Source organism: Geotrypetes seraphini, chromosome 1, assembly GCF_902459505.1.
Source record: "Geotrypetes seraphini chromosome 1, aGeoSer1.1, whole genome shotgun sequence".
NCBI lineage: Eukaryota > Metazoa > Chordata > Amphibia > Gymnophiona > Dermophiidae > Geotrypetes > Geotrypetes seraphini.
Genome location: NC_047084.1, coordinates 217,180,962 through 217,208,759, shown reverse-complemented (window position 1 = coordinate 217,208,759; position 27,798 = coordinate 217,180,962). Strand labels below are relative to the sequence as shown.

Below are 27,798 nucleotides of genomic sequence, written 5' to 3'. Positions count from 1 at the left end.
AATTGAATGTGGAGATATATGATTGTTAACTGAGGGTTTGTTGTTTTTTATGTACAAATACTAAGGTATTGAGCCCAGACATGCATACTGGCAGAGGATAGAGAAGACATCACAGTTTGCAGTCATTGTTCCCTCTAAACCAGTGGTCTCAAACTCAAGACTTTTGCAGGACTACATTTTGGATTTGTAGGTACTTGGAGGGCCTCAGAAAAAAAACTGTTAATGTCTTATTAAAGAAATGACAATTTTGCATGAGATAAAACTCTTTATAATTTATAAATCTTTCCTTTTAGCTAAGTCTTAATAATAATATTGTAATTTATGATCAAGAAACTGTTTTATTTTACTTTTGTGATTATGATAAACATACCGAGGGCCTCCAAATAGTACCTGGTGGGCCACATGTGGTCCCCGGGCCACAATTTGAAACCACTGCTCTAAACTGAGCAGGAATCTTCCACTTATAGTCCTGCCAGTGGAGGGTGATGTTTCACTATCACATTTACAATAGTGAGAGACAGAACTCCAGGGCACCTGCCTGTTCCTAGTGAATGAAAACACAGTATGGAAGCACTGCTTCCAACTGGCAGCAATGCAGCTGGAGAATTCCCACTCAGAGAGAACAGTGAAAACAGTCCACACCGGGTTGCACATTAGCTAGTGGAGGCTAAAACAAGGTTTTAACTAAAGTGAGTGGGATGTAATTGTTTTGGAATCCACCATGTTGAAATATTATCTGCCTTGCATGCGTTTGAATATAACACTTTGCTCTCTAATAGTTTTATCGTGTTAGTTCACATTAATTCCTCATTAACAACAGACAAAAGCATTTAGTGTAATGTGAAATAAATGAACATTGATGATGCATTAATCTTGTCATATTTTAGTATCCTGGCCCCACAATGACCAATTTTAAAAATAAAAAGACAAATGTGCTTTGAAGGTATAAATACAGTATGAAATTATTGTTTTCTCTTTGTCTAATATGTATATATTTGCCTTATGTTACAATCTGTGGCCCTTTTATTAAACTACATGTAATCCATACATGGGACCCATATAAGTGCCCCTGTAACTTTCCTCCCCCAACCCTCCCTATTCCAACCTCCCTTTCCTTTCCTGAACCATCCCCCTGATTTCAGTCCTTGTAGCTAGATTTATGGGTATACTAATTAGCGCAACATAAACAAGTCACGTGTATCTTTGTTGCTAGGGAAACCATAAACTCCTTATCCCAAGGTTAACATAGTAACATAGTAGATGACAGCAGATAAAGACCCGAATGGTCCATCCAGTCTGCCCAACCTGATTCAATTTAAATTTTTTTAAATTTTTTTTCTTTGCTATTTCTGGGCAAGAATCCAAAGCTTTACCCGGTACTGTGCTTGGGTTCCAACTGCCGAAATCTCCGTTAAAACCTACTCCAGCCCATCTACACCCTCCCAGCCACTGAAGCCCTCCCCCAGCTCATCCCCCACCAAACGGCCATACACAGACACAGACCGTGCAAGTCTGCCCAGTACTGGCCTTAGTTCAATATTTATATTATTTTCTGATTCTAGATCCTCTGTGTTCATCCCACGCTTCTTTGAACTCAGTCACAGTTTTACTCTCCACCACCTCTCTCGGGAGCACATTCCAGGCATCCACCACCCTCTCCGTACAGTAGAATTTCCTAACATTGCCTTTGAATCTACCACCCCTCAACCTCAAATTATGTCCTCTGGTTTTACCATTTTCCTTTCTCTGGAAAAGATTTTGTTCTACGTTAATTCCCTTCAAGTATTTCAACATCTGAATCATATCTCTCCTGTCTCTCCTTTCCTCTAGGGTATACATATCCAGTCTCTCCTCATACGTCCTCTGGCACAAGCCTCCTATCATTTTCGTCGCCCTCCTCTGGACCGCTTCAAGTCTTCTTACGTCCTTCGCCAGATACGGTCTCCAAAACTGAACACAATACTCCAAGTGGGGCTTACCAATGACTTGTACAGGGGCATCAACAACTTCTTCCTTCTACTGGCTACGCCTCTATTTATACAGCCCAGCATTCTTCTGGCAGCAGCCACTGCCTTGTCACACTGTTTTTCGCCTTTAGATCTTCGGACACTATCACCCCAAGGTCCCTCTCCCCGTCCGTGCATATCAGCTTCTCACCTCCCAGCATATACGGTTCCTTCCGATTATTAATCCCCAAATGCATTACTCTGCATTTCTTTGCATTGAATTTTAGTTGCCAGGCATTAGACCATTCCTCTAACTTTTGCAGATCCTTTTTCATATTTTCCACTCCCTCTTCGGTATCTACTCTGTTACAAATCTTGGTATCATCTGCAAAAAGGCACACTTTTCCTTCTAACCCTTCAACAATATCACTCACAAACATATTGAACAGGATCGGCCCCAGCACTGAAGCCTGAGGGACTCCACTACTCACTTTTCCTTCCTCCGAGCGACTTCCATTAACCACCACCCTCTGGCGTCTGTCTGACATCCAGTTTCTAACCCAGTTCACCACTTTGGGTCCTAACTTCAGCCCTTCAAGTTTGTTCAACAGCCTCCTATGAGAAACTGTATCAAAGGCTTTGCTGAAATCTAAGTAAATTACATCTAGCATATGTCCTTGATCCAGCTCTCTGGTCACCCAATCAAAAAATTCAATCAGGTTCGTTTGGCATGATTTACTTTTGTAAAGCCATGTTGCCTCGGATCCTGTAACCCATTAGATTCAAGGAAGTACACTATCCTTTCTTTCAGCAACACTTCCATTATTTTTCCAACAACTGAAGTGAGGCTCACCGGCCTGTAGTTTCCTGCTTCATCCCTGTGACCACTTTTGTGAATAGGGACCACATCCGCTCTCCTCCAATCCCCAGGAACCACTCCCATCTCCAGAGATTTGTTGAACAAGTCTTTAATAGGACTTGCCAGAACCTCTCTGAGCTCCCATAGTATCCTGGGATGGATCCTGTCTGGTCCCATTGCTTTGTCCACCTTCAATTTTTCAAGTTGTTCATAAACACTCTCCTCCATGAACGGCACAGAATCCACTCCATTTTCTCGTGTAACTTTGCCAGACAATCTTGGTCTCTCTCCAGGATTTTCTTTTGTGAACACCGAACAGAACGGTTTGTTTTAGCACATTTGCTTTTTCCTCATCACTCTCCATATATCGGTTCCCAGCATCTTTTAGTTTAGCAATTCCATTTTTTATCTTCCTCCTATCACTAATATATCTGAAAAAGTTTTTGTCTCCCTTTTTTACATTTTAGCCATTTGTTCTTCTGCCTGTGCTTTTGCCAGATGTATCTCTCTCTTGACTTCTTTCAGTTTCACCCTGTAGTCCTTTCTGCACTCCTCTTCTTGGGGTTTTTTATATTTCACAAACTCCAACTCTTTCGCCTTTATTTTCTCCGCCACTGGTTTGGAGAACCATATCGGCTTCCTTTTTCTCTTGTTTTTATTGATTTTCTTCACATAAAGGTCCGTAGCCATTTTTATCGCTTCTTTCAGCTTAGACCACTGTCTTTCCACTTCTCTTATGTCCTCCCATCCTAACAGCTGTTTCTTAAGGTACTCTCCCATTGCATTAAAGTCTGTACTTTTGAAATCTAGGACTTTAAGTATCATGCGGCCACGCTCCACTTTAGCCGTTATATCAAACCAAACAGTTTGATGATCACTACTTCCCAGGTGAGTACCCACTCGAACATTAGAGATACTCTCTCCATTTGTGAGGACCTTTCTGGGTTCCGTCACCATTTGTCTGAGCAGAGCCTCTTGAAAGGTGTCCACAATCTCCCTACTTCTTTCCGATTCTGCAGACGGAACATTCCAGTCTGCATCCGGCATGTTGAAATCTCCCAACAGCAGAACCTCCTCTTTCCTTCCAAACTTTTGGATATCCACAATCAGATCCTTATCAATTTGCTGTGATTGAGTCGGAGGTCTGTAGACTACACCCACATAGATAGAAGTTCCATCTTCTCTTTTCAGAGCGATCCATATCGCTTCTTCCCCTCCCCAGGTCCCTTATATTTCAGCCGCTTGGATATTGATCTTTACATAGAGAGCTACTCCTCCATCTTTTTGACCATTCTATACTCTTTGCCAACTTATACAAAAATAGAGACCAGGGCTTTATGAAAGAGTTTTATTATAGATATAATTCATAAGCCAGCAGTAAATAATAACTAATTATTGTTCACATAATGTCCGAATACATACATGAAACTCAGTACATATTATCATAAAATACTTGCTAAATAAATGAGTAAATAGAACTAACTCTTACACACTAAATAATTCCTTATAATAATAATTCCTGATTAGCATCAATATATTACAGTTTATCACCCAGAGTAATTAACAACTCCTTTCCTGTAACCAATCAGAGATCTACCTAGCCCCGCTTATAAGAAAAATATGATTCCTTCCTTACCATCCTTTGGACCAAGGGGGAGGGAATTCGTCCTTTCTCAGCGTAGCACTTTGTAGAAATTCTTCTGGTCAGCAAGAGTCCATTATTCATTGAAGTGAGCTGTAAAAGTCTGTCAGCAATAGTTCCTTAAGTGATATGAACACCAGGTCTGGATAAAAGTCCTGTGTCTTCACTCCCTGGAAGAGAGCTAATCACAAGAGGTAACTTCTCAGGTCTTAATTATTATAGAAGGTGTGCAGAGAAACCTATGATAAGATCCAAGCTTCCTTACACCTCAGCACAGACTAGTAATTAATTAGACACCTTCTCCTTAGTTCTCATCAGATGACCTCTCAGAACCTATCCAGAAACAGAACTTGGATGAATAGCCTTTCTGTGTAAAATCTCATATAGGCCTTGGGAGAACGGCGCCTTCTTAGATAAGAACAGCATAGAAGTTGATGACTCCCCCAAGTTCATACGGGCTGAGCATGTAGGCATAGTCAGATGTCCTTGACTAGAGAAACACATAGTTCTGGTGAACATACCCAGAATGCATCTGGCAGGCAGCAAAGATGATTTCTTCTTTTTCTCTTCTTGCATGGTTCATACAGGAAAGGTTTCTTACAGACAATGGTTTATGCTGGAAAGATTGGTCAGGCTTTATGACATCAGTAAGAGGGCTAACCTTCAGGTGTGTGCGGAAAGAACCACCCCTACATCCTCCACTCCCAGATCAGAACCCTGGGATCATCAGCCCCACTGAGCCCATCCCCCTGAGACCAGACACCCTCCTCCACAGATCCCCACCCACTCATGACCCTAACAGCTCTTTGGGCTAAAAATGGCTCCTGCAAGCTCTAGTAGTAGTTTTGCAGTACAACCACTAGAGGTCAGCATTCTATATATGTACTGCCATCTGGGGAAGAAACAAGTGTGGATCACTCCTGTCTGAGATGCCTCCACTGGTCCACCAGAGAAATAAGGTAAGCACCAAGGGGTGGGGGAGGTCATGAAGAGGTTCAGGAGAGTGTTGGACCATGTTGAAGGAAGGCAGAAGGGAGGTGCATGCATCAGACAACTTTAGCTGCTTCCCAAAAGTTAGGTGGGTACCAGCTGATATTAAGTGCTAGCACCCGCATGAAATTACATGGAAATAGTTTAAAACAAATAGGAAGACATTTTTTCACTTAAAGAATAGTTAAGCTCTGGAACTTGTCAGAGAATGTGGTAACAGTGGTTAGTATATCTGGGTTTGAAAAAGGTTTGGACAAGTTCCAGGAGGATAAGTGCATATTCAGCTATTGAGACAGACATTGCCCTGGGACCGGTAGTATGAAATATTGCTATTGTTTGGGTTTTTGCTAGATACTTGTTACCTGAGTTGGCCATTGTGAAAACAGGATGCTGGACTAGATGGACCATTGGTCTGACCCAGTATGACTAATCTTATGTTCTTATGTATTTACCTAAGCAACAACATTGAATATTTCTGGCATCTGCATAGCTGCCAGCTCCTCCCTGATTCTGCTCTCAGAAAGTCTCTTTCCAACCCACTTTGTAAATGGATGATTTGTGCCGATATTCTGCAGCACTACCTAGAAAGTGCCATTTAATATCAGCAGTCAGCATCTCAAACTTGCTGCCTGCACAGCAAAAAGGAAAAAAATAATTCATACCAAATTTCATGTCATTGCAATAAAAGGAAATGTGGGAGATGAGTGCATAGAATCATCAATAATAATAATTCCCTTAGCGCGCATGCGCACTTCTAACCTGGTGGCTCCGTGCGTCCATAGCTCCGTGGTCGGCAGAGAAATTATAGTAGAAAAAAAAGTTGGTAAAGTGTGCGCGAGCGCGTGCGTGCGCAGCGCTTACGATGCGAGAGGTGCGCGCGTTCCATTTTCTTCTCCCAGTAGCGGTTATTATGTGCCGGTTGCCGTTTGATTTTTAAAAAAAGGTAGGTGGGAGAAGACGCGTAATCCCTGTAAGATCCCTAATATTCCCCCGACATCCCCGACCTCCACCGACATCCCCCTGACATCTCCACACACACGGACAGGGGCTAAACAGACGGGACTGACAGAAAAGGTGGCAGTGAAAGACACAGAAGAACAGGGAGCCAAACAGACAGGACATTGACAGACTGACAGAAAAGGTGCTCTGGGGGGGAAAGACAATAGGGGGCCACGGAGAGACAGTCAGAGAGAGGGAAAGGGGGCTTCTAGGGGGGAGGGGTGTGCTGAGGGGCTGACAGTTTTGCTCTGGGGGGGAAATACAGAATGGGACCAAGGAGAGACAGTCAGTCAGGCAGGCAGACAGGGGGCCAGGGAGAGAGATAGACAGAAAGAAAGACAGACAGACAGCAGCCAAGGAGAGAGAGACAAAAAAAAAAAGACATACAGTCAGCCAGTGTCCAAGGAGAGAGAGAAAAAGGGAAAAAAAAACCAGATAGCGGACAAGGAGAGAGAGAGAAAGAAAGAATGACAGAAAGAAATACAGACAGACAGTAGCCAAGGAGAGAGAGAGAAAGAAAGAATGACAGAAAGAAATACAGACAGACAGTAGCCAAGGAGAGAGAGAGAAAGAAAGAATGACAGACAGACAGAGGGCCAGAGAGACAGATAGACAGCCAGCGTCCAAGGAAAGAGAGAGAGAGAGAGACAGAAAGAAAAAAACAAAACAAAACAAACAGCGGCCAAGGAGAGAGAGAGAAAGAAAGAATGACAGACAGAAAGAAAGACAAAGAGACAGGGGGCCAGGGAGAGACATAGACATAAAGAATGGCAGACAGATAGACAGCATCCAAGGAAAGAGAGAGACAAAGAAAAAAAAACAACAGACAGACATCTATTCTAGCACCCATTAATGTAACGGGCTTAAACACTAGTTAGAAATAAAATAACACAAAAAAATAGAATAGAAGGTAACACAATCCCTACCTCCTATCAACTCAGTGTGTTAAGTGCCATTGACTTGTGTTCGAGTCCTTGCGACTTAATGAATTACAGATCTAAGAAGAAATCAATTTTGTGCTAGTCCAGTAAGGTCCTCCAGCATCATCCCCATGGTTTGTTCTCAACATGTCCGACCATCTGATTGCAGGTCGCTCTCTTCATCAGCTTAGTTCCTGTGTAAAACATAATACCTAATATATCAACCCAGCTATACAAATAGAAACACAAACTGATACATTAACATGCAAACAGTTATTCAAATCTATCTCCCACCTCATAAAATAGATAGAACTAAATTGATTTGGATTCATGAAATAAAATCAATTTCTCGAATTGTGATGGGTCAAGAGAAATATAATCTTTTCCCTGAAACTTTACCTGACACTTTCTAGGCAATTTCAGAAAAAGGTCATGCCAAGAGACAAAGCTCTTGGTCTCAACTTTAGAAATTCTCTTCTGAACATGTGAGTTCTCTGAGAAACATCAGGATAAATATATACTGATGAACCATGAAAAAGATCTTGTCATATACATAATTAATTAAAATCTTGTTTCAATCTTCATGATTCTCAAAAAACGCCAACAATGTTTCTAGCATAATGGTTAAGTCTAACTCCACCACCTCATCTATCTCTCCACCAGAAATAGAAGCGGTAATATAATAAGATTTAGAAATATTTGGAAGAGATAGAGGATCCATGGATGACTTCCCCCATTTATTGTTTCAATATCTCATTAGAAGTTATCATGGAATTATTAGGAAAATTCACAAATTGTAAATTATTGGCTCACAACTGGTTTTCCATGTTCTATAATCTAGTCTCAAGCAAATTGTTTCCCTTCACTAAAGAGCCATTAACCTCCTCTAGAGCCTGAAGTTTCCCTGCTTGATCATTAAATTTCCCATTAATCATAGTAATATCAGATTCCAATTTAGTAATTTTGGAAGCAGCTTCCCCTGTAAAGGAACAGAGTTGTAACAGACAGTTGGATAATGTTCCTTCCATCCATGAAATTATTTTCCATAACTCCATATTAGAAACCCCTTTAGAAAGGACAGAAGAACTAAGTTCACATCCAACACAGCCACCAAATGAAACTAGTTTTAAGGATAATTTAGTAGGAGAAATTATATCAGGACAGTTTTTATTCTGAGGGGGAACACGCAAGGCCAAATCTTTTGGTGGTGTCATTCCAGACCTTACAGGTTGTAATACTTCTCCATTAGGTACTACCACACCCAATAATGAATTGGATACCCATGTAGGAGAGTCTGAAGATAAGGAGTTTCAGGACTCATTGAAATTGCTGATGTTGTTATAAGCCTCTCTTGGGGAATAGTAAAGTTATTCATAGGGCCCTGTGTCTTAGTTGTTACCAAAGGCTTCGCTCCTTTACGTGCCTCCTTCCTCTTACCCATATTAGCTAATACCTCAATCCACTAGTACGATTTTAAACAGTACTTGAAACTAGATATTCCACAGCTTCAAACTACCAAAGTCTTTAGTTCTTACTTCTGTTGGCTTTGAAGGGGCTCCAAAAGGCCATGCCCCTTTGGACACATTCCACAGCTCCTGGTTGAATTTCAAGGAGCCAGGGAGCCAGGAAGTGACATTAAATGCCTCCAATGTTGCTGCCAGGTCCTCCCTCACTGCTCTCCACTGATTTGTTCAGGTTCACAAGCAAAGTCTTCTCTGCTATTCCATGTCTCCTGGTTGAATTTCAAAGATCCAGGGAGCACGGAAGTGATATTAAATGCTACCAATGTTATTGCCAGGCTCCTCCTTCACTGCTTTCCACGGCTTCATTCCGGTTCATAGCCACACTCTTCTTCCCTAAATATTATTTTTTTAAGTATCAATTTAATGACTAATTTGAATTTAAAAAAAACAAGTGCTACAAAAATAGGAAGAAAAATAGCTGACATGGTCAAATGGAGGAACAAGACATTTTAAAGATATATTAGTGATATGGAAAAGTACAAAAGTGCCATTGTGAGACTCACAGGTGAAGGGGAGGAATATGTAAAATCTGATAAAGATAAGTTGAATTCACAAATATTTTTGTTCTGTGTTCACAGCTGAAGCACCAGGAGTGGGACCACAGAAGACAAAAGTAAATAGGGCTGGAGATGTGGTAGACCCTGTTCGATTTTCAGAGGATTGTGTTTGTGAGGAACTAGCAAAATTGAAGATGGACAAAGCAATGGGGCTGGATGGTGTACATCCAAGGGTACTGAAGGAACTTAGGGAAGTTCTGGCAGCTCTGCTGACAGCCAAAGCAAACAACTGGGAAAAGTGATATCAAACGGATTGTTCCAAACGTTGACAACCACAAAAAACAAAAGGGAACAAGCCTGAAGAAGTATTTAATACCTTATTTAACTCAGATGGTGCTCAGAATCCACGGATGGAGTAGAAATAACTCAGGATGGGGAACAAACCCCTAAAGAGATTTTTTCATAGAATCTATCATTGCACCAACTAGTGTGTTAGAAAGGTGATTAAAAGTGCTTCATTCTGTTTTGCATGTCCATAACATAAGTAAGTATTCAATGATTCAAAAAAATATATTTTCAAAAAGTGTAAGCAAACTTAACTTAAAAGTCCATACAGCGATGGTCCCGACCATGTATGGACTTTTAAGTTAAGTTTGCTTGCACTTTTTGAAAATATATTTTTTTGAATCATTGAATATATTTTTTTGAATCATTGAATACTGTTTTGCATGTTATGGACATGCAAAACAGAATGAAGCACTTTTAATCACCTTTCTAACACACTAGTTGGTGCAATGATAGATTCTATGAAAAAATCTCTTTAGGGGTTTGTTCCCCATCCTGAGTTTTTTCTACTCCATCCGTGGATTCTGAGCACCATCTGAGTTAAATAAGGTATTAAATACTTCTTCAGGCTTGTTCCCTTTTGTTTTTTTGTAGCTCTGCTGACAGACCTTTTCAATGCTTCTCTAGACTTGGGAGTGGTACAGGAGGACTGGAGAAGGGCAGATGTGGTCTTGCTCCACAAAAGTGGAAGTAAGGAAGAAATAGGGAACTATAGGCCGCTAAGTCTGACTTCTGTGGTAAGCAAATTAATGGAAATGCTTTTAAAACAAAGAATAGTAAAGTTTCTTGAATCCAGTGGATTACAGGACCTGAGGCAACATGGATTCATTAGAGAGGTCTTATCAGACAAACTTGATCAATTTCTTTGACTGGGTGAGCAGAGAATTAGATAGAGGGAAAACACTAGAAGTGCATTTAAATTTTAGTAAAGCCTTTGACAGTGTTCCACATAGGTGTCTAATACATAAACCGAGTGCCTTCAATATGGGCCCCAAAGTGACAGAGTGGGTGAGGAACTGGCTGAGTGGAAGGCAATAGAGGGTACTGGGTCAATGGAGGTTGACCTGAGGTATGCTTCGAGTTTCAGCTCTTAGGCCTGTTCTTTTTTTTAAGTGATATTGCTGTTCAATTTTTAGGCTCTTATCCATTTTCTCCCCATTCTAGTAACATTGTCATTATAAAGCGAGTGCCCCCATTCCCATCCCACAGCTCAAGGACTGGCTCTAAGAACTGCATCTCATTTGTTTGGACCTAGAGGGACTTCTCTGCAGGGATTAATTTAAGCTTGTTAAACATCTAATTTGGATAGCAGCCAGATAATTTGCCCAAGCATCCAAGAAACCTCTATCTAGTCTCCCATTAAAAGAAATTGCAGCTATATATCTTTGGCAAAGAAATAATACTTAATCCATAACCACACATGCCAGTGGCTGCACATAAACACTGAATTATAACTGGGAGAGAGGATTCCTAAGGAACCACAGTACTTTAAATGAGGTTTTATCAGTGACATTACTAGCATCATCTCCTTTTTTTTTTATGGGTATGGGGGTACAGAGTCAGCATGGGTTCAGTCGAGGGAGATCTTGCCTCACAAATTTGCTTGACTTCTTTGAAGGTGTGAATAAACATATGGATAAAGGTGAACTGGTTGATATAGTGTATCTAGATTTTCAGAAAGCTTTTGATAAAGTTCCTCATGAGAAGCTCCTGAGAAAATTAAAGTGTCATGGGATAGGTGCAAAGTTCAGTTGTGGGTTAGGAATTGGTTATCGGATAGAAAACAGCGGGTAGAGTTAAATGGTCATTTTTCTCAGTGGAGTGCCACAGGGATCTGTACTGGGACCGGTGCTATTTAACTTATTTATAAATGATCTGGAAATTGGAATGCTGAGTGAGGTGATTAAATTTGCAGATGGCACTAAACTGTTCAAAGTTGTTAAAATGCATGCGGATTGTGAAAAATTGCAAGTGGACCTTAGGAAATTGGAAGACTAGGCGTCTAAATGGCAGATTAAATTTAATGTGGACAAATGCAAAGTGATGCACATTGAGAAGAATAACCTGACTCACAGTTACTGGATGCTAGGGTCCACCTTGCGGATTAGTGCCCAAGCAAAGGATCTCTGGGTTTCATCGTAGACGATACGATGAAACTTCCGCCTATTGTGCGACGGCAGCCAAAAAAGCAAATAGGATGCTAGGAATTATTTAAAAGGGGATGGTTAACAAAATTAAGAATGTTATAATGCTCCTATATTGCTCCATAGTGCAACTTCATCTGGAGTATTGCATTTAATTCTGGTCTCCTTATCTCAAGAAATATATAGTGGCACTAGAAAAGGTTCAAAGAACGACCAAGATGGTAAAGGGGATGGAACTCTTATGAGGAAATACTAAAACAGTTAGGGCTCTTAAACTTGGAAAAGAGACGGCTGAGGGGAGATATGATTAAAGTTTACATAATCATGAGTGGAGTAGAACGGATACAAGTGATCAATTTTTCACTTCGTCAAAAATTACATAGACTAGGGGATACTAGATGAAGTTACAGGGAAATACTTTTAAAACCAATTGGATAGCGTAGCTGGTTTTAAGAAAGGTTTGGACAAGTTCCTGGAGGAAAAGTCCATAGTCTGTTATTGAGAAAGACACGGGGGAAGCCACTGCTTGCCCTGTATTGGTAGCATGGAATATTGCTACACCTTGGGTTTTGGCCAGGTACTAGTGACCTGGATTGGGCACCGTGAGAATGGGCTACTGGGCTTGATGGACCATTGGTCTGACCCAGTAAGGCTATTCTTGTGTTCTTATGAAGTTATCAAAGTGAAATAAAAGATTGCCTTTTACTGCAAATTGATATACCATAGTATCAGTGGCGTAGCAAGGGTGAGAGGCGCCCGGGGTGGTGGCACCCCCTACCCTGCCCTCTTCTCTGCCCACTACCTCCACACGCTCCTTACCTGCCTCTTTTGCTGCACACTTGTCGTTTCCTTTCTCCCATACCTCTGTAACGTTCCTGGTACGAGCAGCAACCCCCACGCTGCTGTTGCGCCAGCTTCAGCTCCTCCTCCAACGTCACTTCCTAGGCGCGAGTCCAGGAAGTGACCTCAGAAGGAGAGCCAATGCTGGTGCAACAGAAGATTGGGAGTTTCTGCTCATGCCAGGAATGTTACAGAGGTGCAGGGGAAGGGAAGTAGCATGCACGCGTGGCACTAGGGGGTGGGAAGGAGCAGGGGGTGGAGAGGAAGGCAGGTGCCTGCACCCTCACCATGATGGCACCTGGGGTGGACCACATCCCCTTATTATGCCACCTTGCAAATAGCTTTATTCCATTAGCCTGGGAACATCAAGCCACAAAGCTGTGGCTGATGCTCCAGAGTCATCAGAATAGGCCACCCGCGCCACCCCCCCCTCCCCCAAATGCATGTCTTACTGTTCATTCCCCCAAAGGCCTTACTTAGCTCACCTTGGCTACAGACCCCCATGTTCAAGTCCCACCCACTCCCCACACCCCAAACAGAAAAATGACTCCTAGCAGTCATGTGAGTCAACCACTAAGGACATCATTTTGTAGGCAACACCAGAGTGTGAAGAAACGAATGGTATCAATCCTGCCTGTAGACACCCTGGACTTTAAGAAGGTAGGCTTTTTGAGGAGAAAAGAGCCATATGGGGGTGGGGGAAGTTGGGGGGCTTGGATCTTTTGGGAGGAGGGAATGGGTGGGTTGTAAGCATAGCCACTGACTTAATGAGGGTGGGAGGCACCTGGCTTAATGAGGGTAGGAGGCACCCTCCCTCACCCTCTTCTCTGTCCCTCCCCCCCCACCGCATGCGTGCCCCTTCCCTTCCCTCCCCATACCTGTTTAATTTTCCCAGCGCGAGCAGCATCTCCAACTTGCTGCCCGCTCAGCATCAGTTCTCCTTCACCACTTCCTAGTCAAGGGACTTTGAAGAAACATTAGATGGCAGCGCCGAGGCCGGCACAAGCAGCAGATTGGAGGTACGGCGGGAGAGAAGGGAAGGGACGTGGTCAGTGGAGCAGGAGTGGGGGACAGAGAGGAGGAGAGGGCAAGAGGTGCTGGTGCCCCCATCAAGACTTTGCCTGGGGCGATCCCCCCCCCTCACACACACACACACAAACACACACACCTTACTACGCCACTGAGCACAGCACAGGTCTGGAGCTGGAAGGGGGATGTGCATTAAGCTGGGGGGGAGGGGCTGTTCTCCCAGCTCGGGACCATTGGGTTCCAGCTTTGCTGCCCAATGCTTTTGATAAGCAAAATAATTCCATGGGGTTATTTTGCTAAAATTTTTTGGCCTTAAGGTGACTTGAGGTATATCACCACAAATCACATTATGGTATAGAGTACTGTAATAAGATATGAGGTGTATCATATAAAATGATGCATGTTTTATATCTCATCACTATGTAACCCATAGTGACTTAAATATCATGATACTAAACTTTATCAAGGGTCTTTTTAGTCAGGTTAAGGGGAAAATAACATAATATAAAACCTTAACATTGCTTGACAACTTCCATCCTTATATCTCTATTTAATCAAGTGTCTTTTTCCCATTATGGTCTCACTGGGAAGGTTAAGGCCCACCATTCTGAAGCAGCAGGCCTGCCGGCCGGAGGGTGTGAGCATACTTCCAGCCATACTTTCTTCATACAGGTATGGGGGGGGGGAAGTTGTCAGGGTAGACTTAGGTATGTCAGGGGGGGGTCAGCTTTAGAGGTGTAATGGTGGGAGTTCCGGGGGTTGGCAGCAGGAGGGAGTGGGCATCCCTCCTGCTGGCTGATGTTGGGGGGGGGGCGGTTTTCCTGCTGCAGCCACTCAGCTGATCGCAGCAGGGGAATTTCCTTGCCACAATCAGCTCAGTGTCTGCATATATTTGAAATGTAGGCCAGCATTTTGTTGGCCTACATTTCAGGTGTCTGTCGTGACCCTAGGCAAACTCCTAGGGCCACTTAAGCTCGCCCAAGGCTACTACCGTGTGAAACCATGACCATGCTTAGCCTTGGGCGAGCTTAAGTGTCCCGATGTGTCTCCCTGCCTTGGGGTTTTTTTCTTTTTAGAAAACATGTGTCCCTATTAGCTGGTTAGACAGTGGTAGGACGCCCTACCGCTGCCTACAATCAGGACGCCATTTATAGAATATGCCTCTGATTTTTCACATGATTTTTAGGACAGATAGTAGCTTTGCTATAAGCACAATAAGATGAAACAAAGCTCACATACCCTGTGCGTTTGGCTTTTGATTTGGACCATATGGCATGCAGAACAACCATAATAACATTCTATTATTATTCCTCAAAGTGTTACTTGAAATCCCAAGTGATATCAGCTAATAAGTGATCACTTGAAATTTTATTCTACATCATTACTCGTTATACAAGAAAACTCTAGCATCCAATCCCTCTTTAGCCTTTCATTGCTGGGATAATGAGTCCTTTCAGCTCCCTGCATGTACTTTGTACTGGGGATATTTTTAAGTATGAATAGCTCCCATTCTCTTTTCCTCCCATTCTTTCCAGTAATTGCAGTGTCACTCTGTCTGCTATATTATATTGAGCATGTTATAGTGGAAAAATCCATGGAGATACTACTGTGGGACAGAATAGGTGGGTATCTACATACATATGCTCAGAAGTAATCTAAGGAAATACTTTTTATGATAAAGACGTTTAAATACCTACATGGCGTAAATGTGCATGAGTCAAGTATCTTTCATTTGAAAGGAAGCTCTGGAATGAAAGGGCATAGGATGAAGTTAAGAGGTGATAGGATCAGGAGTAATCTAAGGAAATACTTTTTTTACAGAAAAGCTGGTAGATGCGTGGAACAGTCTTCCAGAAGAAGTGGTGGAGACAGAGACTGTGTCTGAATTCAAGAAAGCCTGCGATAGGCACTTGGGATCTCTTAGAGAGAGGACGATATAATGGTTACTGTGGATGGGCAGACTGGATGGGCCATTTGGCCTTTATTTGCCATCGTGTTTCTTTGTTTCTATGCTTTACCACCTTCACTAACTCACAGATCAAAGTGGTTAACAATAAAAATTACAAAAAGAGTACAGAAAAAAACTACAGTATCTGACAGGAAAGTAAACATTCATTTGGAGTACTGCGTCCAGCACTGGTCGCCGCACATGAAGAAGGACATGGTACTCGAAAGGGTCCAAAGAAGAGCGACTGAAATGGTTAGGGGGCTGGAGGAGTTGCCGTACAATGAGAGATTGGAGAAACTGGGCCTCTTCTCTCTTGAAAAGAGGAGACTGAGAGGGGACTTGATCGAAACGTTCAAAATACTGAAGGGAATAGGCTTAGTAGATAAAGACAGACTGTACACCCTCTCCAAGGTAGGGAGAACGAGAAGGCACTCTCTAAAGTTGAAAGGGGATAGATTCCGTACAAATGTCAGGAAATTTTTCTTCACCCAGAGAGTGGTGGAAAAGTGGAATGCTCTTCCAGAGTCTGTTATAGAGGAAAACACCCTCCAGGGTTTCAAGACAAAGTTGGACAAGTTCCTGCTAAACTGGAATGTACACGGGTGAGGCTGGACTCATTCAGAGCAATGGTCTTTGACCTGAGGGACGCCGCGTGAGCAGACTGCTGGGCACAATGAACCACTGGTCTGACCCAGCAGCGGCAATTCTTAGGTTCATCCAAGACCAGTCATGACCAGGATTCTTAAAAGGATTGACGTAAGAGCAAAGGATTCATTATAGGGTTAGAAATAAAATACAATAGAAGAGACGGTGACCATGGACTATTGCCAACCTCAGGTAGCTAAAAAAAGCTTGTTGAAAAAGCTGAGTTTTCAATTACTTCTTGAAATTTTGTAAGGGAGAGTTCCTGATTAATGAATTGGGGTAGGGAAATTCATTTAGCTGGAGCAATGAAAAAGAAAGCCCTATGCCTTGTAAATTCTACAAAGGGCCACTTAAATGTTCTCAGCCCAATCAACAAAGGTGGAGCAGTGTCCATCAAGGGCTATACACTTAGTCCAGTGATTTTCCACATTTTTGGTCTGCATTTTTCTGATGTAACAAAAAAAGTAGAAAATCACAGACTACGTGTATAGCTCTCGGTGAAAACTGCCCAACTTTGTTGGTTGGGCTGAGAGCTTTTCAGCGGCCCCTCGTAGTTGTGCCTTTTGGGGGCCTAGTAAAATAGTAACATAGTAGATGACAGCAGATAAAGACCCAAATGGTCCATCTAGTCTGCCCAATCTGATTCAATCTAAAAATTTGTTGTTGTTTTTTCTTCTTCTTCTTATCTATTTCTGAGCAAGAATCCAAAGCTCTGCCCAGTTCTGTTCTGAAGTCTCCGTCAAAGCTCACTCCAGTCCATCTACACCCTCCCAGCCACTGAAGCCCTCCCCAGACTATCCTTCACCAAACAGCCATATACAGACACAGACCGTGCAAGTCTGCACAGTACTTGCCTTAGTTCTTCAATATTTACTATTATTTTCTGATTCTAGATCCTCTGTGTTCATCCCACGCTTTTTTGAACATTCCAACCTCTCTCGGGAGTACATTCCAGGCATCCATCACCCTCTCCATAAAGAAGAATTTCCTTACATTGCTCTTAAGTCTACCACCCCTCAACCTCAAATTATGTCCTCTGGTTTTACCATTTTCCTTTCTCTGGAAAAGATTTTGTTCTACGTTAATACCTTTCAAGTATTTGAATGTCTGAATCATATCTCCCCTGTCCCTCCTTTCCTCTAAGGTATATATATTCAGGGCTTCCAGTCTCTCCTCATACGTCTTTTAGCACAAACCTCTTATCATTTTCATCGCCCTCCTCTGGACTGCTTCAAGCAGACGCTAATCATTTAGAGAATAGTGAGTGCAAGCTGGGGTGTAGGATATTGAGAGAAATGACAAGTATAGAGGTAAGTAAGATGGCTTTGAAAGTCAGATGTTATTCTACCAGGAGCCAGTGAAATTTTTGAAAGAGAGGGGACATGTGATCGTATCGCTGAGCATGGCGTTAGAGTCTAATAGCAGTTTTGGAGATCTTAGGCAGCATGGTTTTTATCAGGGGAAGGCTGGGTGAATAGAACATTAAGGGAGCGGGAGATATCAACATGGGTTACCGTTAACATGTGTTTTTATATGGTTAACTTCAATTATTTAGGTGCCCAATGACCTCTGCATAGCACCAATTCTTTAATGGCATCTGGGCACCAAGATTCCATTATAGAATAAGAGATTAATTTGGCATTTATGATCCTAAAGTTAGGCACCAACAGTAATGCCAAGACAATATATAATTATAGTATTCTATAATCTTCACTCGTACCTCAGAGATATGTCCATGACCCACCCCGCTCCATCTTTGTGTGCACCCTTCCTAGAACCTACACAGAAGCAATTTTAGGCCATGAGGGACAGAAAAAGAGCCTGCATATAATAAATGTAAACTGCTTTGGTTATATCACAGAAAGGTGGTATATCAAATCAATGACCCTTTATCCTTTAATAGTGCCTAGCTCTTATGCATGTAAAGGCCAATTTGTGGTGCATCATGTTCATAAGTGCTAGTATTCTGTAACTTATGTGCCCACTTGAAGCCTGATTCTACAAACGGCACCTAACCGTGCCAATCTTGTAGGCATCAGTCCTTTATAGAATCATGCCTAGAGGCACCTAGACATCCTTAGGCATCGTTGAGTTAGGCGCCGGTATATTTACTGGCATCTATCTTGCACACCTAGCGATGCCTAAGTTTAGCACACTCATTTTAAGCTCCTAGCCATGCCTACTTTTCAAGTAGACTTAGATGTCAGAGGGTACCTCGACTTAGGTGCTGCTAGGCACCATGTGGATATCCATGCGCAATCTTAATCAGTAATAAAAAAATGTTTTAAATCAGTTTTGATGGCATGGTCAATTATAATAAAAAAATATAGCAAAAAATAACCCGGAAATGTGAAAAATCAATAATGTTATAACAAACACTTTCACTAGAAATATGAATGGGATGTCACAAAAAGTCAGTGCTGCTATAGCATCTTTTGATTCTGAGATGCGGTTTGCGTCCAGTTTAAAGTGTGATCGGATTGCTATACACCCTGAGGCAGCAGAGATGTGAAACGCTGGCCATCGTCGGTGTACCGATCAACTAAGTAGATAAGTGGAAATTATCCTCTATCTTTGCACCACAGTCCTGCTTTAAGTTTACTATTATTGGGAGCTGGTCTGGAGGTTTTTTGCCAGTGAGGTGCTCGCCCGACCACCTTGGACCACCATTGTGGTGGTGGAAGGGTTTCAATCTGAGGCTTTTTCCTCCAGTTATCTGAAACTCCCCTTATTGGAACTATAGCAGCACTGACTTTTTGTGACATCTCATTCATATTTCTAGTGAAAGTGTTTGTTATAACATGGTCAATTATAATGCCATTTAACCAATTACAAAACAATTTGGTTGTATGTGGATTTTAGTTAGGCATAGCTAGGCATGTACAATTAGGCACATTATATAGAATTTGGCCGTTGGTGTCTATCTATAGGTGCCAATTCATAGAATTACCCTTTAGGTATCATTGTATAAAATGGGACCTAAAGTGAAAAAATAGCATGAGTTAATGGTACGAGGGGGTGTTGAAAAGTTCTCAGCCCAATCATCCCACTTCCTAAATTCTGAGCATTATTGCGCCACTGTAGCTGAAAAGTGTGTTACCTTATTTCGTTAAATGCCAATTTGCAGAAACAAAATTTTGTGTTTTGACATTGTTTCAGATCATTGATTGAACCATATCTACGTCATTCTCTTCTTGGTTTGGCTGAGGACTTTTCAGCACCCCCTCGTAAAATAACATGTCTTAAAGGCATCTCTTATAGATGGCTATGCCCTTAAATCAAGGGCATGCAATGGACATGGTTTATTTGATTTTAAGGAAATATTTTGATAGAGTGGAGCAGTCTAAATACCACTCTTTTTTTCTGTATCCCTTTTAGAAAAGAATTTGATTGCACATTTAGGGATCTTTTTACAAAGCAGCACTACAGATTAGAGGCACGCTGAATTTGAAAATGCCCTTTCAGTTCCCACGGGCTTCTTTGAATTCAGCTTTGTAAAAGGAGCTTCCCCCACCCCCTTTTTTTATACAGTGAATTTATTCCTCTTCGAGACACAGCAGAAAACTAAATCTTGGGCATAAAATATATTATTTCAGAACAAAGCAAGTCAACCAATTTAGAAGCATTCTTGCAATTTTTGGTTCTAATTTTACCCCTTATTTTAAACTGTGGTGTTTTTACTAACAAAAAAAGTTGCAAAAAAGTTTATTATACAATAAGGAATCAAAAGTTGAAATTGAGTGAGGGGGAAATTAGAGTAGTATTACAATTATAGTAATAATACAATTATGGTAATAATAAAGCCTGACGATGTGGCCATTATCGGTTAAATGGTGACCCTTGAATCTATTAGTTGGAACTTTATTTCAATAAACTAATCCCTGCTGTGTAGGATTTGATTGCTGTTATACACCTACATGTATAATCATGTTTCCCAATTACAAAAGTAATTTAAAGGACATTATTTTAATTTTAAAACCAGAAAGTACCTGACTTTTAACATTTAGATTGCTTTGTTCCAGTTTTTTGAGTGCTTTCTTTTTATAAATGAATTGATAGCTTTCAGATAACATAGGGTTCCCCCTTTTACTAAGCTGCAGTTTAAAAGGGCTTACTGTGGAATGCATTGAGGTATCCTGGAGTAAGTTCTAAATGTGTGTGCGCAAACCACACACTAATTATTCGGATTTTTATTCTCAAAGAGTACATTTCTGGGGACTGAGACTAGGCATGACTGCGTAAATCAGTTAGTACTACTACATAGTAACATAGTAACATAGTAGATGACGGCAGATAAAGACCCGAATGGTCCATCCAGTCTGCCCAACCTGATTCAATTAAAAAAATTTTTTTATTTATTTTTTATTTTTTTCTTCTTAGCTATTCTGGGCAAGAATCCAAAGCTTTACCCGGTACTGTGCTTGGGTTCCAACTGTCGAAATCTCTGTTAAGACTTACTCCAGCCCATCTACACCCTCCCAGCCATTGAAGCCCTCCCCAGCCCATCCTCCACCAAACGGCCATATACAGACACAGACCGTGCAAGTCTGCCCAGTAACTGGCCTAGTTCAATCTTTAATATTATTTTCTGATTCTAAATCTTCTGTGTTCATCCCACGCTTCTTTGAACTCAGTCACAATTTTACTCTTCACCACCTCTCTCGGGAGCGCATTCCAGGCATCCACTACCCTCTCCGTAAAGTAGAATTTCCTAACATTGCCCCTGAATCTACCACCCCTCAACCTCAAATTATGTCCTCTGGTTTTACCATTTTCCTTTCTCTGGAAAAGATTTTGTTCTATGTTAATACCCTTCAAGTATTTGAACGTCTGAATCATATCTCCCCTGTCTACTACATTGTTGTACGCTAAGACCCGGACTCAGTATAGGACGCCGATATCGGCGGCTGCCTAAAATGTGGCTGCCAATTGCGTGTCAGAATGCAAAGGCGCCCCATAGAGAATTGCGCCTGTGCAAAAGATAGACTCCAGAAATGTAGGTCAGGGTTTTCCAGGCCACCGTTTCTGGTGCCTGTCTATGCCATGAATCACACCTACATAGGCACCTACATTAGGCCACCTAACGCCACTTCCGACATTATCCACACTCATAGTGATGTTCAGCAGCTCAAAGTGCCTACATAGGTGCAGTTCTGGCACCAGTAGGCGCTTTAACAGTGCCATGTTTTGCCATTTTAAATGGTGTTTGTTACTTAACTTAGGCACCAGTAGGGCGCTTACTGGTGCCTAAATATAGGTACCGTTTCTAGAATTTCCCCCTAACTAATTAGAATGGGATTAGCCATTAGCCCTTAGGCCCTGATTCTATAACAGGCACCTAAAAAATAGGTGCCAAGGATTACAGCACATAGCGGTTGTCAATTTTCAGTTAGGTGCCATTTATAGAATTGGGCCTAGTGGCGTCTAAATTGAACTTAAGTGCCAGTAGGCGTCAAAATCTTAGGTACCCCTTATTTTGCCAGGGTTTTCTTGGCCTAAATACTGGTGCTTAAGTTAGGTACCTACTGGTGCCTACGTCCAATTTAGGCACCTACATGGAAAACATACCCAAGATCTGCCCTTAACCATGCCAATGTAAGTGCCTACCTGATAATTGATTTTAATTTAAACTAATTATTGAGACAATCAACAACCCTTTTTATCAAGCAGTGCTAGAGGTTTTAGTGTTGGCTGGTGTGGTAAATGCTCCAACATTCATAGAATCCCTAAGAGTGTTGGAGCACTTACCACACCAGCCCTCACTAAAATTCTCTAGCAGAGCTTGATATAAGGGCCGTAAGCTTGTTATCATCACTGATTAAGCTAATTAAATAAGTTAAGCGTCTAAATTGACTAGGTGCATTGATTTTCGGCGTCTTTTATAGAACCAGGGCCTTTCTGCCTACAAAATGGGTGATGGTAAGGACTCATGCACTCGTTTATGTTAATGGCCATGAGCTAATGGCAACATTAACATATGCACTTTAATTAAAAAAAAAAAAAAATGTACCATTTTCTGACAGTGGTAAAAATAGCTTTAGCAAGTGAGAAAGAACCACAAAGAGTGTGATAAGGCCACTTTTTTCCAAAGCTTGTTGAAGGACTCCACATTCACCTAATAAGTATTAGATTTTTCTCTGAAGAATTCCGACTGTTCCTGAAATGTGTATAGACGTCTGCATCCACTGGTCATCTGGTCAGTTTGGATACCGTTTTGGCCCCTATGTGTTTTTAAAACAGGTCTAACTCTGAATATGTAAATGATATCCTGGACATCTTCAAAAAAATTTCATTATCCTGCAATACGTCCAAGTCCTAAGGCCACCCTAATCCTACCCAGAACACATCACCAACGCACCTCCTTAAGATTTAAATTTATTAGAGGGAAAACGGCCTGCAAGATGTCTAAAAGTCCGTTTTGAAAATCGGCTCTTGGACGTTTTGGCAATTAAAACGGCCAACTGCCATTTTATGTCATTTTTTAGACATCTTTCTGTTTTGAAAATAAGTCCCATAGTATTCTATAAGTTACATGGGTTTGAACCCTGGCCATATTCTACCCAGACACCATCCATGGGTATGCCCATCTACAAAACACTCTCTATTAAAGATATGCACATAGTCACAGAATAGCAAATAGTCAGATTATAATTGGCTGTTATGACAAGAATATCAGCTTTTGCACATGTAAGTGGTGGAGAGGAAAACGGTGATGGAATTCAAAATAGCATGGGATAAACATAGAGGATCTCTAATTAGAAAACGAAGGATGTAAATTAAAGAACTAAGGCCGGTACTGAACAGACTTGCACGGTCTGTGTACCCTATGTGGTGATTTGGTGTAGGATGGGCTGGGGAGGGCATCAATGGGAACTCCACTAACTTGGAATGAGGATGTTACTGGCCAGACTTTACGGTAGATATCCTGCAAACAATGGGATGGTTGGATAAGCTGGAGTGAGCTTGGACAGCAACTTCAGCATTTGGAACTTAGGACAATACCAGGTGGACTTTATAGTCTATCACCCAGAAATACCAGAGAAGAGACAAGTTAATTTAATCATGTATTTTTAATGGGTATAACTAATGGGCAGACTGGATGGACTGTTCAGGTCTTTATCTGCCTTCATTTACTATGAGACTATGTTACTAATTTTAGGCAGCTCCTTATACAATTATCTCCTTTATGGCTGGTAGCAAAGATACAGTATATATCTTTTGTGTTATGGACAATAATAATTAGGCAGACTAGACAGCTCAGTTGATTGTTTTATACTGTCATCTATTATGTTATTAAATTCACCTAATCCAATAGGACCTTGTGAAAATTCATGTTTATAGGTTGGTACACTATTTAATTCCTTTATCTTTTATACTATACAGTTTTTATCATCTATTTCTCCTGTTCAATCTATTTTGACTTAAAGCAGTGCTAAAATCAAAAACACATGTTAAATAATTCCAAGTTATGGATGTCAGGATAATTTATACATATCACTCACAGCCTACGGGGAAGTACAAAACATGTAGTCCTACTAAGAACATACAGCTGTGGGGGTGGTGTTCTTATAGCTTCAGAATTTTAGAACTGACCAGCATGAAGCTTGACAATACTAATTAGTTCATCACACTTTTAAATCACACTGTAGTACAAGCTATCTCCTGTCATTTTGTCTGTGATATAAGGTCACAAGAAGACATATGGAAATGATCTTCCCCTAAGGAGTTCTCTCTATAGACTTTTTTAAGAGGCTGAAAAACCAGCATATAGTTTGAACCAAATATAAACTAGTTTCCAAATCTTTTGAATTGCTATGAGTATGCTCACAGTTTTGACTGTGAGCACATAACACTGGCTGAGCCAGTTGGTTAGGGAAAGGGTTGTTAAGGGTTAAATTTTAGCGGGCAGTGGGAGGTGGGAGGAGGTGAATAGGGAGGTAGTGAGATAGATAGTCATGTAGAGGATTAGCAGGATTGGTGGGGTGGAGAGAAGAGGGAAGGAACTGTTGTGGGAAGGGAGGTTTGATTGGAGGTAGGTTCTATGAGGAGTAGGGATTTAGCAGGAAAGATTTGGCTTGTTTGCGGTATTTTGGTTGGGAGGGAGTTCGGTAGGATGAGTGTTGTTGTAGGGGAAAAGTTTTCCGCCCATTCTCCTCATCTTTTGGTTGTCATTCAGGGTTTTGGGCTGGGAGGTTGTGGGTTCCTGGCGGGGTGGGTGGTTGAGTTGGTCGCAGTTTTATTGGTGGAAAAATGGATGTTTTGGGGAAAAATGTGGACCAGTGTGGCTAGGAAAATTATAGGGGATTTGTTTTTGAGCTGCTCATGTGCGACACTGCCATGGGTGGTGGCAAGATTCTGTGGCACCACGAGCCCTGATGGGATGGGGTATTGGGATTGTGGGGACATTTTTGTGTATGGAGCTAGTTCGTCACCGACTAGCTCCAGGGATTGTGATTGTTATGCTACACTGTTAAGGAAGCCCACTGACTGAATCGGTGAGCTGATAACATTGACTGAGCCTCTGAACAACCACAGTAGTTGAAAGAAAAGGGGTGGGGGGAAGGGGTATTAAGAATGGGTTAATTGGCTAAGAGTGAGTGAGGGGTAGAAGGATTGTGATTGGGGAATGGTGTTGTGGGGGTCTGTAAGAAAGAAAGAGAAGCCAGGGATTGGTGTAGGAAGAATAAAGCTGACTAGTTGATTTAGGCAGGAGTTGCGGGAAAGATTGTGTGAGAAATTTTGTGGGACAATGGGAGGGTAGGAGATGGAGGAAGAATTGAGTTGCAGGGATTAGAGGGAGTTTTGGGAAGTTTTAAGTTGCTCTCCCATCCCACCCAGTCTTGGGTTGGTGGGGTAGGAATGTTAGTTCGGGTCAGTTTACGGGAAATTCCTTTGGGGGGGTGGTCGCAGCATTGCGGTAAAATGGGGGGTGAGGGGTGTAATAAGTATTTTAAGTTTATTATTTTGTGTGCGGCACTGCCACAGATAATTGTGAGGCCTGGCGACACCGCAGGTCTCGCAAATGGGATTCGTGAAAGTGAACATGATTACTGGAATTGAGGGTTGAGCAGCTAAGTCGTGACCGACTAGCTGAAGGGAGGTAAAAGGAGAGCTGGGGGGGGGGGGGGAGCAGTCGCCTAGGAAGAAGGTGATAAATTGTAGAACATTGTTATTAAGACTTGTTGAAGTTAAATAAAACTGCGGCCAAATTATTGGCAATACTTGAGTTGGATCATTATTTATTTATTTAATGTACATTTGGTTAATGGTTGTGGAGTGCAGTTGTGCGAATGTGAAATGTTATGTTACACTGTTTTTTGATGTATGGTTATCACTGATGGATTTATGGTACTTTGGGAGTTAATAAAGCTGCGGCCCAAATTTTGCCATTAATTGACTGGTGTTATTATTATTGTTAAGGGAAACAGTAGCAGTGTTATTTGATTTATCTCTAATGCTCACTTGCCTCTTTACCTTTCTCTTCCACCTCAATCCAGCTTCTTTCTTTCTCTTTCTTCTTTCATCCGTTCCCTCTAACAAAGTCTACTCATACCTTTCTCCCTAGTCTTAGCTCGCATTTATTCTTTTCCTCTTTCTTTTCTTCAACCTATAAATCACTGTTTTTACTTTTTTTCCGTTTGTTCTCCTTTCCCCGTGACTTGATGTACTGATGCACAGCACAATTGAATGAGTGAACTGTGTGAAACTGGTATCTTCATGCTGTTCTCCTAGCACCAGTTCCAAGAAAAAAGCACAAAACTGCTTAGTGAACAACACTCAGTCTTATTAAATTGAACCACATGGTACAAATCATGGCTGGAAGAAGTAGAACTGACCCAGGTCATTTGCATCACCATCCGTGAGCTAGTGACAGATGATGGACTGACTCATGTCCAACCCCTAATTGATATATGCCCGGTTCAAATATTCTAAGCTCGGCAATTTACTGTTTGCTAACCTATGAGGTCGCAACATACAAACTTTATAGATTTCAAGAATGTCAATGCTTTCAATTCACTTATTCCTGTTGAAAATGTATTTACCATGAATACTTCAACAGGTGCTCAAGAATTTGAAAGTCAGTATCATTACTGTATTTTTTTTTTTTTAATCTTTATTGATTTTGACAACATATAACAAGTGCAACAGTTAAACATTCAATAATCAATAAACAGCACTTGCATACTTGCATAATCATGAATCATCAATTTACCCAACCCTCCCTCCCATCCTGGATGTGTGTGGAAAGTAATAAAGATAAATTGAATCTGGTAATTAACTAACTAAACCTTAAGATATTTGACAAATGAATCCAATGGACCCCAAATTTCTTGGTCTCTCCTGATTGCTCTGCTAACATTCCTTCATACTGGTAATATAAAGAGAGTGTTTCTCACCAAAATGTAAAATTCACGTGATTCCAATTTTTCCAATTTCTAGTGATCAGTTGTATCATTACTGTATTTTTTTTTAATGTTTTAAATGCAGCAAAATACATGTCATATAGATGGAGTTTAAACCAAAGAGGATTGACTCCAAAGTATCCACAGAGAAGAAAATCCAGAAGAAACCAAAAGAAACTGTGGAATGACGATGTTTTCCATCAGTTCACCAAAAGTTTTATTTTAACTGGGACATTTTTCTAAAATTACATCTGTGGGTGAATTTTCTTCTCATTAAAACCAGGGATTTTTCTGCAGACCTATTTTTGAAAGATGCATTTTTCAAGTCGAGATTGAGGCAGGATTTGTTTGTAAATATCTGTCAGCTTATATTGGCCGGAAGTGAACTTCTTGGAATGCCAAACAGTGGAAATTACCAAACTTGCAAATAAATGCAATGGACAGATGAATTGTAAAAAAATAAAGTCCTTTATTAAGATCAATAGTGCTATGGCCCTTATAAGGAAACATGACCCTTAGCGGTAGTCACCATTTGCAGTAAGGAACCGTACCAGGTAGGAGCGACTGTGTCTCACCCCTGCCTGAAGACCCTTGGAACTCCTCAACCTCTGGACCATCAATACCAGTTCAGATAGCCTCTGGGGGGTGTTGGGACTTGCAGGGTGTAGGATTATGGGGACCCTTTCCATGTAGCTGGGGAGTATTGGGCCACGGGAATAACACTGTTTGTGATGTGGTTCACAAGCAGCATTATTCTTGTAAGGTGAAATTCAGCAACCTACACGACTGAAATCCCGCAGGTTGTTGAATTTTGCAGAGAATGAAAATGCGGTAAATGGCATTCTTTTACCGTACCTTGAGGAATCCCACTTTACTCATGCTATTTTAGCACTGATCCTATTTTATGCAATGAGATCTAATTACTAGCGGCCCATGTTAACAGTATAAAAGATGGTCTGATTTGTATCTTTTAGGGAGGAAGTTATCAACTTGGGCTACTGTTAAGTCAGGATGTTTTACCATAAGTCAGTTTACATGGTCTCATTGCATAAAAAGGGACCCCTGTGG

At 41.4% G+C, this 27,798-nt stretch overlaps 1 protein-coding gene across 2 annotated transcripts in view; it reads left to right on the top strand.

Annotated features, from left to right (window-relative positions):
• GABRB1 (gamma-aminobutyric acid type A receptor subunit beta1) overlaps positions 1–27,798 on the top strand; it is a 448,531-nt gene that overhangs the window by 156,701 nt on the left and 264,032 nt on the right. The window lies entirely within an intron of this gene.